Below are 10368 nucleotides of genomic sequence, written 5' to 3' on the forward strand. Positions count from 1 at the left end.
GCAAGAAAGAGAGAGAGAGTATCTGCAGCTCATTACTGGAAATGGATAAACAACCTCTTAAATCTCATGACTCTCCAAAATATGTTGAGCATAAACTGGCATATTGTAGGTGCTTTAATTAGTCAGGATATTTAACACAAGTTGCTAAAACAACAAACCCCAAAATAAATCTCAGTGGTTCAACACAACAGAAGTTTGCTTCTCACGCCTTTGCAGTTCCATAAATGTCAAATGGATCAAGTGGGTAGCTCTTCCCCAAGAATTCACTTGGGAGCCCGCACATCATGTGGCTCTACTGTCACATCACCGAGTTCTTCACTCTCAGCCATGTGGCCACGGGACAGAGAGTGTTTATGACATCTAGAGAAAAGGACCACGCCTTATCTTCCCTCTTTCACTTTCTCTTTGCCTCCCTTCTCCCTCCCTCCTTCCTTTCTTCCCTACTTCTATCCATCCTCCCTCTGCCCCTTTTTCTAGCAAATATTTACTGAATATCCTGGTAAATAATGCTACATGAGTGAATAATGAGAGAGGAGGAGGACAGCCTTAAGTGAGGGCTGCAAGTGGACCCCTTTCCAGCACAAGTGTCTTCTCGTGGTGCTGGCATTGGAGTCGGAGATGGGGAGAAGTCAGCATGTTCTCATTCCACATCAACAGCCACTAGTAGAAGAATGCCCAGGTTTCAGGTATGTTGATAGACCAAGTCGCACAATGTTAAAACAGAAACAAATATTTAATGTGGGAAGATGTGGCAAGTCAGAGAAATAAAGCGGTCACCGATGGACCGGCTGAGGCTGGACCCAGCCTCCAGACATGTTGTAGGGCTCTTCTCCAGTGCCCCATGGCCAGCGTCCTATCTGAGCCTCCTGCCCTGAGCCAGAGAGAGTCATGGCCACAGCCTCCATCACACCTGCCACCTTCAATGTCAACTTTCCAGGGGTTAGCGCTGATTCCTCCACGTGGCAATCTCACTTGGGCAACCCCAAATGTAGCTCATTTTATTATACACTCATAAGAATGGCTTTATGAGTCCTTAATTGCTGCAGTAAAGGCTTGATATTTAACGCCAAACACAGTCAGCGTTGCAGGATATCGTGTGGGCGGAATTGGGAAACACACACACACACACACACACACACTAAGATGGAGGTTACAGTCCCCAGGAAGGTACTCACCACCTTTACCATCCACACTGGTGGCCTTGTTCTTCTCTCTCTTTGCGCCCCCACCTGCCTTTCTGTGCCCTTCCTCCTCTCCCCTCATGCTGGAGGATCCGAGCAACATTGACTAGATGGGTACATTTGTGAGGTGCATGGCCATGACCATCACAACCCTCCCATGAGGTGTCTGCCATTGTTTTGCCTGGAAAATGAGGGTACAAAGGCTCTGAGGGCTGAGGGCCTTTGTCTGAGGTCACACAACCAGTCGGCAGCAAAACTGGGATTCAGTTTGAATCTAGGGCCAGTGCTAATTCTGTGGTTTAGCTCCAGTGCTCACCTCCCATCTGGCTGTTAATTTTAATACCTGCACCCTCACTTAGTCCAAGAGGCTTGGGGCCTCCAGCTTCACCAAAGGATAAAGTACAGGACCAGGAGGGAGGCAGCTTTGTCTTACCTTTTGTAATAAATATATTATCTCGCCTTTATTTTCTTCCTGTTGATTAGTGGATTTGCCACCCCCCCCCCCCCGCCATATTCAGGATTTTATCTGCAATCTGCGAGATGGGTAAGCAGAAGCAAGGGAGCCCTGCATCCCGGAGGCCCACTTCCAATCCAACTGGGTAGCTCACCCTTTGTCCTCTGTGTTGTATTCTTGCTGGTGTGACCCTTCATTTTTTGTCCCAAAGCCTGGGATGCCCAGTGCCACCTCCACTGGCTTATCCTAGTCTACTTTATCTTGAAGGCCCAGCTTAAACGTGTCCTCCTCTGAGAAGTCCTCCTTGATCCTGCTTAGCCAAACTTGATCTCTCCTTATACCTGACCTCTGTTGTCCAGTTGGCCCTTTTCAACCTTGTATTATAGGGAGGGTGTTTGCAACTCATCTCACCTGTAAAATTTTACAGGAGAAGTAGGCGCTGTGGTAATTACATGGACTTTGGAGGCAGAGAGACTTGGGTCTACAATGGTGGTTCTGTTATTTATGAGTTCTGTGACCTCGGGCAAGGGATATAGATCCTCCAACTCTCAGCTTCTCCAGCCCCAACATGGAGGCTGTGACATCTACGTCACAGGTGCTGTGGGTGCCAAAGAAGATAGGGGTTGGGAACACTTCAGCAACACAGTGTCTGACACACAAGAGGCTGGCACATAGTGGGTGTTACCACCTTTGTTACTAAATAAATGTGGATTTGAGTCCCAGCTCCACCTCTTCCTTTGACTTTAAAGATCTCCTTGACCCTCAGTTTCTTTATCCTCAAATAGGGATAATAATGCTTCTCTGATAGGGTTTGAGGTTAAAAGATATAAGTAAAAATGCATGGCATACCTACATAAAGTAGGTATTCATTAAACATTTATGGAATGGATTAATAAATTAATAAGCAGTCATAATGGCGGTAGGGGCCACAGTTACCTCTGGCTTATTCAAAGGTCATATGACTACTTACTAAAGATCTTACAAAAAGTCAGTGAATAACAATAGCTACCATTTACGCACCTCCATTATACAAATATTTAAAAACAGTATCTGATAACCCTATGAGACAATAATTATTACCCTCAACAAAGATCTGGCAAATTTTGGGTTCAGGCTCTTAACCACTACATGAGGTTGCCACTCATGAGATGGGAGAATTCAGGCGTTTTGAGAGTCAAAACACTGCTCGTACAAAGGGTAGTTAAGGCAGCTCAAAATAGCTTAAGCCAAAGGAGAACTTATGGTTCATATAGCTGGGAAGAATATAGGATTTCTCTGAGAACTGAGAGAAATTCTGGAACCTTATATTCTCCAGGACCCCAAAATTAACCCACCCAATTTCCCCCTGTTAAAATTTGCATATCATTTAAGTGCAGAATCAAAGCTTCATTATCTTTCTCTTTTTCTTTTCCACAGAACACTAATTGCTGCATTCTCAGACTCCCCTGAATACTTTGTTCATAAGAAAGTACTGGCCAGATTTTGCCTCCTATGGTAGCTGTGCTTATCTCCGTAATTATATGCAGACCAATTCAGCATCTGGTCCTCAAAAATATTTCTGAATAGATTGATGGATGGATCAAGAAATGGATTGATAGGCACATGGATAAATGGATAGAGGTAGGTAAACATAAATGAATGGATGGATGGATGAATAAATGAGTAGATGGGAAATGTATTGATGGATAGAATTGTGGTTGGATGAATGGATTGAAGGGTGGATGGACAAAGATAAATGGATGAAGGGAGATAATTTCATGGATAGACTGATGGATGGTTTACTGAATGAGCGGAGGCGTCAGTGAACAGGTAGATGGAGAATGAGATGGGTAGATAGATGTTAGAAGGGCACCTTTCCCTTTCAGCACGTAGAGAATTTTAGTTCCTCCTTGTATAAATAAAATATGGAGCTGGAACGATTTTCCTTCATTTTATTTTTTTCTATGATAATTCTGTTAGAAGACATCAGGACCAAGACGATGCCTTCTTTTGATGGAGGCTGAGAAAATGCAAGCAAAATGTCTACCTGTTGTAGTTTTTATATTGCTCGTCATAATGTGTTTGAGTATCTCACTGAAGAGGAAAAGGAAAAACAGATTTTATATAAACATGTGACAGTCCATTAATCTTGACTTGCCTCCCTCTTGGATTCTGAGACTAATGCTGCCCACATGGACTAGGGAGGGAAGAAAGAGCTGGGAGGAGAATGGAGCAGGGAGATGGACTCGTTTATCACTTATTATCATTCCTGGGGCAAAACAACACCCCAAGAATCATATCCTGCTTGCTCCCTTTAACTCGCTGTCTGCTGCACTCCTGCCACAAGGCTCAGTGCCTTCCTCTGCTTCAGCATGAGCAGGAACAATTCTGGATCTGAGTCATGAAGTAAAGTATGTTCTTAGAATTAAATGTAGCCCCCATGTTCTAGTCTGATTAAGCTGGAAGGTTCACTACAATCATGTTAGATGAATATTGTTTTGAAGTGATGCAATGGGAAGGAAAGGCAGGCAAATTTGAGGTTGTGTCTGAATTCTTTCTCTCACTGAGTGAGGGACTGCTGTTTCTAGCAACATCGTAAACCAGGTGCCTCCTACCAGTACTACTCCCCAACCCTCCTGCTGAAAACATCTGTCACTGTTGGATGAAATATTTTTACATCTTTTTGAATGCTTTCTTTGAGCTGGCAAGAAGTGAAGTGATGCTCATGATAAGGACATAGAAATATAAGCATAGCACCGAAGCTACCTTGTTCCTGGAGGACATTTTCTGATCTTTGTGAAACTTGATTTTAAGTTCTTGCAGCTCTTCAGGCTGGAGACAGAAGACAAAACCCAAAGCCCATTCAAGACAAGGTGATGTCTATTGTAGGATCTCCCCCAATAAAACTGGGCTCTGCAGAGTGTTAGTATGCTTTAGCGCACAGGGGAGTTAGAAATACTCGTCCTAGAGAATTGCAAAGAACTTTGCAACAAAAACAAATTTGCCTAAGCAAACCTTAGCAATAAATAAAGAAGAAAAATATCTCATGAGCAGTTACAAACACAAATGTGTCATCATACAGGTTGCAGTCAGAATTCACTCTATCTGTTGAATTTCCAGATAAGAGTTCAGTTTAAAAATGGTCCTAGCTTTGTAGACTCTATCCCTATGCACTTGACAGAAACCTAGGCAAATCTTCTCTGGAATAAGCCAGCCGAAATTACCTCGAGGTAAAGTGTCAAGGGAAATGTGCATATCTCAGTAAAGTAAGACACTAACTTTTCATAGTTTTTTATGGGCTAGACTTAACTTTCTCCCTCAACCCTATAGTTGTCATCTTTCAAAATGGAAAGCTCTCAGTTGAGTCCTAGATAATACAGCTTTCTTTGAAAGAAGAAAATAGAATGGATGATAAGAATAAGAATGAGAAAGAAGAAGAGAAATGATACACATGTCCAGGAAGAAACATAATTTACATGACTGTTACTATACTGCTGGGTAGACAGCCTGTGGCCAATTTCAATTAAAATAAATAATACTGAAAAGGGTACTTTTATGCTCAAATATTTGCCCAGGTTCTTTTTATTTACTTGGAGTAATTTCCTAAAAGTACAATTACTGAACTGAAATGAGTGAATATTTTAGGTCTCCTAATTCTCAATGAAATAATTTAACCAAAGAGCCTTAATGAACCTCAGTGAAGTAAAATATAAGGAATCTAAGGTTATTTTTATGAAGGTTGGAAGAAATGAAGAGTTGTAAATGCATTGCATTTTGGTCTGATTAATTCATCAAATATCTCTCAAGCTCATGCTTTTTATCAAGGAAATCCTAGGTCCTAGGGATGCAACCATAAAAGAAACTCATAATCCTTGCCCTTCAGAAACTAACCATAAGTAAAACGAGGTAGATAATTAATTGTATACCCATACTTGGCACTGTGCCAGCACCTAGTAGCTGCTAAGTAAATATTTGTTGAGTTAACTACACAGAGTAGTTAGCACGTAACGGTGCCATGGTAAAGACGTAGGATTTATCAGTTGGGCCAAGCAGTGACAGGATGTGGGTTTGATCAAGTACTCAGACACCCAGCTTCCAGCTAAAATGTCAGTGTCCTGAAACAAGACCTGAAAGATGAAATTCTATCTTCTACCGGGAGCCTCCTTGCAGAGACATGGGAAGTAAATCCCAGTGAGCTTGGGAGGTGATGGAAAGTAGAAGCACATGGCACTTTGAGTTTGAGACGTCATGAAAATCCCCAAGATGCAAGCCAACGTGCTGAGCTGCTAAATACCTCTTGTCTCAAGAACTTGGAATTGGCTCTCTTCCATGGCTGGACCACTCTTCTCTAAGAGCCATGGCCTGTGGCTTTCACCCCTGCACTCCATGCAGATCTAATAACACCTCAGAGAGGATCGTCTTGGCCCTCTTGGTACTCATGTTCTTCCTTATCCTGCCTTAAATATCTCCATCTTATTACCAGGTGACTACTATTCTTATTTGTTAAATGTCAACCCCCTTCACTAAAAGGTAAAGGAGAAGGGTCTTTGTCTCTTTTGTTCACTCTGGTAACCACAATGTTCAGAACAACTTTGTAGTTTGCCACAGAAGCTCTGCCCAGTGTCCATACTTAACAAGACTAATGCTAAGATGTTATATGTTCTCACAACACAAAAGGGACTCAAGGAATTTTTGGAGGTAATGAAGATTCTACATATTACCTGTATTGTGGTGATGGCTTCACAAGCATATGCGTATGTTCAAACTTATCAAATTGTCTACATTAAGTATGAACAGCTAATAAAACTGGTAAAAAAAAAAAAAAGAGGCTCTATGGATATTGGTTGAGTGAATAAATGAATGAATAAGTCAATAATTTTGCCTGGAAAGCCATCTTATTTAGCTACTTAGCTCTTGTAGTAACTGCCATTCACTAAGTGCTTACTGTTTTCAGGCACCATTTGACTTCTTTGTACATTATTTCATTTAATCACCCAAGAAACTTATGTAGTGAGCCCTACTTACATCTCATTTTATAGATACAGTGACTATAAAATAGAGAAGTTATAAAATGTTCTTGGTACAGTGGCTTTTACTTGTTGTTGTTGCTTTATTTAACATTGAGGAGGGTTTGTGTGTCATCTTAATTATATCACATGACAGCTAACACAGCAGAGGAAAGCTTCGGAGAGAACACGGGATTTGGAATCAAGTAACCTGAATTTTATTTTATTTTTTAAATTTTTCTTTTTTTTTAATTTCTTTTCAACGTAACAGTATTCATTTTTTTTTTTTGCAACACACCCAGTGCTCCATACAATACGTGCCCTCCCCAATACCCACTACCTGGTTCCCCCAACCTCCCACTCTCCGCCCCTTCAAAACCCTCAGGTTGTTTTTCAGTGTCCATAGTCTCTTATGTTCACCTCCCTTTCCAATTCCCCTCAACTCCCTTCTTTTCTCCATCTCCCCATGTCCTCCATGTGTGACCTCTGAATTCTAGCTCTGAAGCTCTGCTCCTGTCAAACTGTGACTTGGGTGGGAGCCTCACTTTCTCCATCCATAAAATGGAAGTTCCTTCCTGTCTCTCCTGCTCTACAGGGTTATTGTGAGCATAATGTAAATTAATAAATGGGAAGGTTCTCAGCAAGCTATAATTTGCTAAACAAATCTGTCTATATTCTTACAGCTATACCCTCAGGGGAACTAAGTCTGAAAGACCTGGAGTTTCTGAGCTTCCCAGTTTACCTTCCTCTGCATATTTCATTTGCTTGACTTTGGTGGACGGGATCATTAATATTAATGTTCAGGTTCTATGAATTATGCACCTGAACGAAGAAAATTTTCTTCTACCTTCCCCATTTTATACTTTGTCTCACTGGCCCAGTGAGATTTTGCCACTAGCAAAGACCCCCACAAAAAATGAAGACAAGATATGTCCTTGGGATGGTAGAACATGTGGCCATTCTCACCCTGGGCACCGTCCACTGCCAGCACAAAGTCCAAGCATATGCATATGCCAGCATGCATTTGAGTTTCCAAGGGTTGATCTCAGTGTTCACAAAAGTTCCATTGGGCCACCTACTGACTCAGTACCTGAGGTCAAAAACACCTCTTAGTGGAAGTCCAGTTACATACTCAGTCAATGGTTTGTCTGGTAATGGACCTTGAGGAGGCATGTTGAAGATCTAATCCTAAAAGGATGAGGGAAGAGCATATATATTTGGTAACTTACGATGTTGCCTCAACATCTCCACAACCATCAACAAGGTATCAAGGGAGGTGGAGGGAAGGTGCCTGTGGTAGACAGAATAATGCCCCCACCCCGAAGATGTCCACATGCTAATACCCAGAATATGTGACTATGTTACCACACATGGTTAACAGGTTGTAAACAGAATTAAAGCTGCTGATCAGATGACTTTGAGATTGGCCCATTATCCTGGATTCTCCAGGTGGGTCTAATGTAATCACAAGAGCTTTTAAATGGAGAAGAGGCAGAAAAGAGTGTGTCAGAGTGACGCAGTGTGGGACTCAGCTTGCTGTTGTTGGCTTTGAAGATGGAAGGAGGTCAGGAGCCAAGGAGTGTGGGCAGCCTTTAGAAGCTGGGAAAAGCAAGTAAATATGTTTTCCCCTAGAGCTTCCAGAAACAAATTCTGTTCTGCCAACATCTTGATTCTAACCCAGTGAGGCTCCTTTTAGATTTCCAACCTCCAGAACTATAATGCAATAAATCTGTGCTCTTTTAAACCACTAGGTTTGTGGTTTATTGGTTACAAGAGCAACAGGGAAATAATACACTGCCAATGCTCTGAACCTCCCCTGGAAGTTTCTGATCAGAGACTGTGGCTCATTGCCCCAAAAGCTGCAATACTCCATTGTTAAACCAATCTGGACATTACAAGACCAAAGACATGATGAGAACACTAAATCAGTGAGCTGGAGGTCTATGTTCTCTCTGAATCTCTGCTTACTCATATCTGAGAGGGTTGGACATTGGTCTCTGTAGGAACACTTTGCCTCTGTGGCTTGAGACTACTGTCCTGGTAAGAATGGACCCAGTGGCTGTAGAGAACTGATGTCTCAACACCAAAATTCTTTTTAGGGATACAAGAGGCATTTCATAATGCTGCTGTATCTGATATTCATTGCTGCACCAAAAAAATTGTCCCAGAACTTTCAGTTGAGGACAACGAACACGTGTTATCTCACATAACACGTGGCTAAGGCCTCTGGGTGCACGTTAGTTGGCTGCATCTGGCTCATGTCCCTCACAAGGCTGCAGTCAAGGTGTTAGCTGGGTCCACAATCAAGACTAGACAGGGGAGGATCTGTTTCCAAGCTCCCTGGTGTGTTTAAGTGGCTGCTTGGTGGACTTCAGGTCCTCACTGGCTACTGGCTGGAGATGTGACTTCCGTGACATGTGGCCTTTTCATAGAGCAACTCACAATAGGGCATCTGGCTTCCCTCAGACTGAGTAATACCCAAAGTGGCTTATGATCCTTTCTCCTGTATTCTGCTCACTAGAAGGGAATTAGCGAGTTCAGCCCACACTCAGTTGTGGGGGGTAGGGGATGACACAAGAGCATGAACACCAAGAAGCATGGTTCATGGTGGGCCATCTCCGAGGCCACCTGCCTCAGACACCCTCTATAATATGTGTAATAGGATGATGAACGGTGAATATCCCCAACTATTACAGAGGATAATGAGTTTGATTCTTGGATGAGGGAAAAATCATATTTTACTGTGGCTGGTTTGACCAAAAGTTAGGAGATGGATCTAATGAGCCTGAAGTCATGTCTTCAAATCTCTTTCAGGCCTACCCCCTTCAGCCTGGCCTGAAGCTGCTGAGGGTGAAAGATGGGAACGTTTCTGTTCTCACTCTCAGACAAGCTGGCATCATTTCACACCTGGATGACTGCAAGAGCTCCTTAATGGCCTATTGCCTTTTAATCTTCCTCCTTTTCAACTCATTTTCTACAAAATAGCAAGAATATCTTTAAAATAAATTATGCCACTCCTCTGCTTAGATCTTTCAATGGTTCTCATTTATTTAGGATAAAGCCTGAAATTCTTACCAGCCTACAAGACCAGCATGATGATTTGGCAGCTGCCTATTACTCCAGTCTAGTTTAAGTCTTCTGTTTCCCCCTTACTCCTGGCTTTCTCAGCACTGGGCCCTGCTTTTAGTCCCTTGAAACTATCTAATTTCTTCTTGCCCCAGGACCTTTACACATGCTATTGCTTCTGCCTCAGATAGGCCCTTAGAACTCTACCTGTAGTTTTTATCTATTTAAATGTCATATCTTAAAGTGGTGTGATTTATAATTATACACATGGCTTCCTTGTTTAAGGCCTATCTCCTTCATTTGAGTCAAAGTTTCAGAGGGGAAGACCCATACCTCATATGGTCACCACTATATATCAGCATCTTTAAAAAGTATCTAGCACGTACAAAACTGGTATACAGTTACTGAGTGAATAAAGAGAATCCAAGAGTATCCAATCCTTAGCCTGGACTAGCCACATCTCCTTCCCACAGGTCTTATAAGATCAATATAGAATGAATGAAGAACAAAGCAAGGAACTTCAAGTTTAACTCTAATAAGCAACATTCAGCCACATGTAGGCTCTCCTTTTCTCCTATACTTGTTAGCTTTAAATATAGCCTTGGGTGGGGCCCCTGGGTGGCTCAGTCTTTGAAGGGTTTGATTCATGACACTGGCTCAGGCACTGATCTCAGGGTTGTGA

General features: G+C 42.3%; 1 long non-coding RNA gene across 1 annotated transcript; it reads left to right on the plus strand.

Moving 5' to 3' along the window:
• The first annotated feature begins 424 nt into the window (after nucleotides 1–424).
• On the plus strand, nucleotides 425–9635 carry LOC116592364. The gene is made up of 4 exons (XR_004286464.1): nucleotides 425–686; nucleotides 3052–3255; nucleotides 6778–6826; nucleotides 9435–9635. It is a non-coding gene; the product is annotated as an uncharacterized LOC116592364 (long non-coding RNA).
• Nucleotides 9636–10368: the final 733 nt, after the last annotated feature.

This window comes from Mustela erminea, chromosome 6 (assembly GCF_009829155.1).
Source record: "Mustela erminea isolate mMusErm1 chromosome 6, mMusErm1.Pri, whole genome shotgun sequence".
NCBI classification, from domain to species: Eukaryota; Metazoa; Chordata; class Mammalia; order Carnivora; family Mustelidae; genus Mustela; species Mustela erminea.